Genomic DNA, 6,000 nt, shown 5'->3' with positions numbered 1-6,000 from the left:
TATCAATGCCCAAACCCCAAATGCAAAAATGAAGATTACTCTAAAAGAAACAAAGTATTAAATATTATCTTACCAGGTCATTTTAATTATGGACGCAAACTTGTGGTACATAATAGATGAAAATATTGAACACAATAGAAACTCATTGTCAGGCTTTGGTTTGTTTGGTAAATCGGGTTTTGGCATTGCTGGGATCTCAACCTTTGGCATAGCAGCAAGCTTGGGCTTTAGCACAGCTGGGATATAAGGTTTTGCCAAAGTTGGTAAGTCAGGTATTGGGATAGCTGACAGCTCAGGCATCGGCACAATTGGTACTTCAGGCGTTGACATAACCGGAATTTCAGGCTTTGGTATGGGTAGAAGCTATGGCTTCGGCACAGTTGTGATCTCAAGGTTTGTCAAGCTTGGAACTTTTTGTGTACCATATAGTAATGTATAGTAAGAGGCAGAAAAAATGGCAACCAAAGGGCTCGACATGGCAACAGGCGCTGTTCAGACTACCTACAATGTCTTTAAAAGATGAAAGACTCTTAAATCTAAAATTTGTTTGATCGCGCCACCCAAATTAATTCGACTGCTAAAGCTGGTAGTCTTAAGAATGCAAAGAGATCAAGATATTTCCCTTGTGTGCATTAATATGAAGAAAGAAACTACAATCTGGGCCAACGATTACATTGAACAAACATAAGTGACATGTGTTTCATCCAATATTATAACAACTAACATTATTTCAACTCTACATATTTATGCACATGGAGTACCAATCATATAAAAAGTCATTATTTTATAATTGTATAATGGCATTTTAATGCAGTAAAATAGGATAACCAATGGCTTAAATATCAGAAGAAAACAAATAGAAAAGATGGTCTTCTGAAAAATCAAAGAAAGAAGATAAAAAGAGTGAACTCACTTGCATCGACTGGACTAATTGGGCAATTGTTTTAACTTCAGCAATGCCCTTCTGTAACTCATCCGAAACAGAGAAACTTTGTTGAGAGATGGTTTGAGTAAGCCTCTCAGAGCAACTATCTCGAACAAAAAGTAATCTATATGTATAAATGAGGATTACAGTTAGAAATATACATCAAAAGATAGATATGAGTGTAGATACATTATTAAAATATATTTAATCGTGTTTTAAACTCTTCAAATTGAGGAAAAGTAGGATTAATCCACAACTTTGATGTATTCCAAGTGTTGCGCACAGAATATGAATCTGGAAAAAAATAATTATATGTAACATGTGATGAATAACTTTCAAAAAGTTAAGTGAAATTTAATAGTTGCATGTTACCTTGAAATTTATGCGCTTTTATGAGTTGCATAACAAGAATAATAGGCTGGTTGTTAGAACTTAAAAGGTGAGGTATAACTTGATCAACAAATTCCTCCCAGAATGTAGCAGATAACTTGTTCCTCCTGTGAAATAGAAGTAGTGTATAATGTTTAGTATATGTATTTATGAAAAATATGTATTTAATAGATGGTTGTCTGTTTATTCTTACTCATCATCTTCTAGTTCGATATCCATATACTTCCTAGTAATTTCACCTTGTTTTTACGTTTGGACCTCACTAAAATTGACAATTTCTCTGATAACATCTAAAGAATATTAAAGATGTAAAAATAATTAACATCAATCTATTAAAAAAAATATGTAAAAATTAATTAAAATAAACACAAATATTGCCAAATAATTCACTCTGGTTGACAACAACTTTATTTATCAATTGATGATATAGTCGCAGCTCAAAGATATTCATTGGAAAAAGTGGATCAATTGTTCAGCCACTGTTGTCCGTTGAGTAAACGTCAGCATCAATCTATGTTTTGTGGTGTTGATCCTCTCCTTGTTTTGGCAGACGATAAACTTCCCATAAGATATAATCCAAGCTCATTATTTTTTTTGTTGAAAATATGCAAAACAGACTTGCCAATAGAAGCATGTATACGATCGCCCTACAAAGAAATTACAATAAAGGAAAGATATTACAAATCTGTATAGTTTAGTATTTATATTAGCTTTAGTTTTAAGCAGGAGTTAGTGCATTGGATTCCGGGCAACTGCATCTAGTAGAGCTGACTGAAGACCAAAGCAATCTCCTTTCTAGTCTAGTCTAGGCTTCTAGCCTTGAAAATGAGTCCTTAAACTCCCCTAGCTGCATTAGCAGTCTTAGCACTTTCCCTCTTTTTTCAGTAGAGTTAAACAATTTAATTAGTGACACTAATTCCACAAAAAACACAGATTTGCAAGTCACGTAAATGTTTATAAAAAATATAAAAAAAAGCAGATTTGCAAGTCATGCAAATGTTTATAAAACATGCTTAAGAAAATCACCTGTTTCTAGCAATGTAGACTCGAGACATCTAGCAAAGTTAAAATAAGGATACAGTGGAGCAGACATTACTTAAATATGTCAACGCGCATGCAAATACGCGATCAGGCAAGAAATCGAAAAGGATATTGAGAGGGAAATCCTTTTGAGAATTCTGTTTGAGTTGAAGATTGTGATACTGAGTTTTATGAAGAACTTCTTCTTAAACTTTCTTTTTCTGATTTCTTTCTGTTCTTCCTTTGTTTCTTTTTTTTTTATACTTAACTGTGTAACTTATCCAAGGATGAATGAATTGAACAGGGAAATATCCTCACATCTGGTTCACCCTTTTCAAAAGGTGTTACCTTATTCTAGATTATAAACGTCAACAAATACAAATATGGTCTTCTTTCCTTCAATCTGATTCCATAAGCATGTCCCTGATGTACAAATAATTAATTGCGTACAATTGTCAAAGAAAAACAACAACTACAAATTATCCACATGTATACGGGATATAAAGCTGAGTATTGGTAATAAACTTGTTTTACAGTTCGAACTAAACGAAATATTCCTATAAAAATCTGGAAAAGCAAAACAAATGTTTGGATATTGACATTTAAATCTGGAAGAGCAAAACTAATCTATGGATATTGACATTTAAATTTCGAATAGCAGAAAGGAATTAGCAAGCCAATAACATAATAAAAATACCTTTTCATCTTGTAGAACCAATTCAATGGAGAATATAGAGCCAGGATTAAAACGATCCGATTTTTCCCACATACGGACAACGCGAACTTTCAACTTCCATTGCATCTTTGATATAGCTATATCCTTGATGAAATCATTGTTAGCGGCCATCTTTTGGGTAATTCGTAATTTTTGTTGAAATCTTGGTAGAAGAACGAACATTAGAATTGAAGCAGTTGTACATGTGGAAGAAATATATATTTTCAGCTTTGAGCAGTTGATACCCAATATAGTAAATCGTGGGTTTGACAGTTCAAAATAAGGTGACTTTGCAGAGAGAAAACGTGACTTTGCAGATAAAATTTAGGGTTAATTGAAGTTAAAATTTGTTTACCAAATTTTGTGGAGCAAAACGATTCCGGTCACGTTTGTTTAAAAATAATTAAAATAAATTTAATTTAGATATATTACTGGAAGTTTGAACGGTTTTTTTGTTTTACCCATGTTCAATTAATGCTTGTTAAACAAATTGTTTTACCCACATTCAATTAAGGCTTGTTAAACAAATTTAAATTAATAAATAAACGCAGGGAATCTTCAGCGGCGGTTTTGGAATAAATGCAAAAAATCATTCATTTAATGATTTTAAACAAATTTAAATTAATTAATTCGAAGACAATCTTTACCGGTGGTTTTAGAAGAATTTTGCAGAAAAAAATTGAGTGAATAAGTTCTATCGAAAATACCTAATGTAATTAAGATTGTACTTCGTTAGTTTATTCCTAATATGTAGGAGTCTTGTCCGAATGTGACATGTGTCGTGCTTGCATTGTGACACTTGGCTTAATGAGGGGCTTTTATCCCCTGCTTTTAATTATAGATAGACAATAACTAGACAGAAAAATAGCTGGAAAAAATTAAAGAAATTGCCACAGAAAAAACTATCACACAACCTCTACCCATTTAACCCCCACGTTCTGTCACTCCTACAGTAACAACAAATGCACATTCCAACCATCTCCTTAACAACTCCATCCACAAATCTTTCCCACTTACACACCATACCCACTTCCACACTATCTTCCCATGATATTATAAAATCTGATGAAAAGGGAGACGGTAAAAGAAGAACAAGTAACAGAAAAACGAAAATTGATAAACTCCAAAGATATTACGTACAATTTATTTCTGGAAAATCTCGATAGCGTCATCTCTCTTAATTTCACTCGATAACAATGGTATGATCTTTATATCACTTTTTAATTTAGTATGTAGAAGTAAATTCGTGTTGTCAACTTATTAATATACTAACTTACATAAGCCTCCGTACCTAAATACTTATATTGTAATTAATATACTACCTTATAATATACTTCTTAGGTAAATAAACAGAATTAGCAACACAACTGTTATTTACAATACGTTTGTTTCTTTTTTTGAACAGAGTGGTTACATGTCTTGAATTGCTAAAACTTATGAAATTCTTATTTTGCCTTTAATTTTCAGAATTGCTCGATCGATTTGTTTAACAATGTGTTCTGATGTCCTGTAACATTCGAAATAGCTTTAGCAAAGTTTTGTTTAGTTTTTATAACTGTTAATTCTCAACCAATGAAGCTTTAAATCCAATATTGATGTTTGTGCTTCATTCAGCTTACAATGTCTATTCAAAATATTGTTTAAATCCATCAATATGTTCAAATAATATGCATGTAGCATGTTATAACATTGACATGTTGTAGCCTTACTTATTGTTTCATTGGTCATATTTCAGATATGGCTAAAAAAGGACATGTTCGAATTAGTCCAAATGCGAGTTCTCAAATTCAAGAAATGGGAGAACGTATAAGGGTACGACATCGCAGCGTTTATTCCTTTAATCATTCTGACTCAAAGACTGAAGCCATCTGTAATGTCCCAGTTGCGATACAAAATAAGTTAAGGGATCGAAGGGTTGCATGAAGGGAAAAAGAAAAGAAATTTAGCGAACTTAGGGCTTCACTAAATGAAGACATTGCTAATTATCATGTTACTAGAGATGCGCTATTTAATGTTATTGATCAGATGAAACTATCAGATTGGCATGCATTAGCAATATTAATAGATTCAGTTGGACAACCTTTAGGTAGTATTTTAATTAAATTTATCAAGAGGTTTGGCCAAGTAAACCTTTTTGTGTGTATGTTTTTATATTTGAAGCTGAGTGGGAGACTCCTCTGTACAACTATTTATAATTTGTTTAATTAAGCAAAGTTTGTTATTTCTTTACATGAGTAACTTTCATTTTACTATAATTTTTTCATAATAGTATTACATTAAATAATTAACATAATGGAATAACACTAACTTATTCCTATATGAGTGGAGTTGCTATGGGGCATATTTATTCAAGCATGAAGAAAACTATAATTATTCACATAAAATCATTAAATGTTTAAAAATCTTTTTTCTTCTGACTTTGTTAACGAGCTGAATACAACATTATGAAAAAATGTTATAAGTAGAAATCGAGCAATTATCAAACTTTGTAGCAATATATAAATTAATGCATTCCTATTAGAACCATTGTGTTTTTAAATAAATTTGTACAATCACGATTTTTTAAAGCTAATTATGGTTTATTGTGATGAACGCATAAATTATACTATGAAAAATGTTTTACATTTAATTTTTTTTCCAATACTTAACAAAATCCACAAATTATGCAAGTACTTATATAGTATATATAAACGGATTTTTATACAAATAGCTGCCAATATTTATTGTTTATCTATTTTCAGTCAAATGCATAATTTATACATTAATTCCACACAAACAAACACACACACACACACACACACACACACACACACACACACACACACACACACACACACACACATATATATATATATATATATATATATATATATATATATATATATATATATATATATATATATATATTCACTGACTATTTTTCGATTAAGAGATTAGGTAAGCGACTCTT

The sequence above is a fragment of the Nicotiana tabacum genome, chromosome 20 (genome assembly GCF_000715075.1).
Source record: "Nicotiana tabacum cultivar K326 chromosome 20, ASM71507v2, whole genome shotgun sequence".
Classification (NCBI taxonomy): Eukaryota; Viridiplantae; Streptophyta; class Magnoliopsida; order Solanales; family Solanaceae; genus Nicotiana; species Nicotiana tabacum.
The sequence above is the reverse complement of the archived record's forward strand: the minus strand, read 5'-3'. Positions refer to the sequence as shown.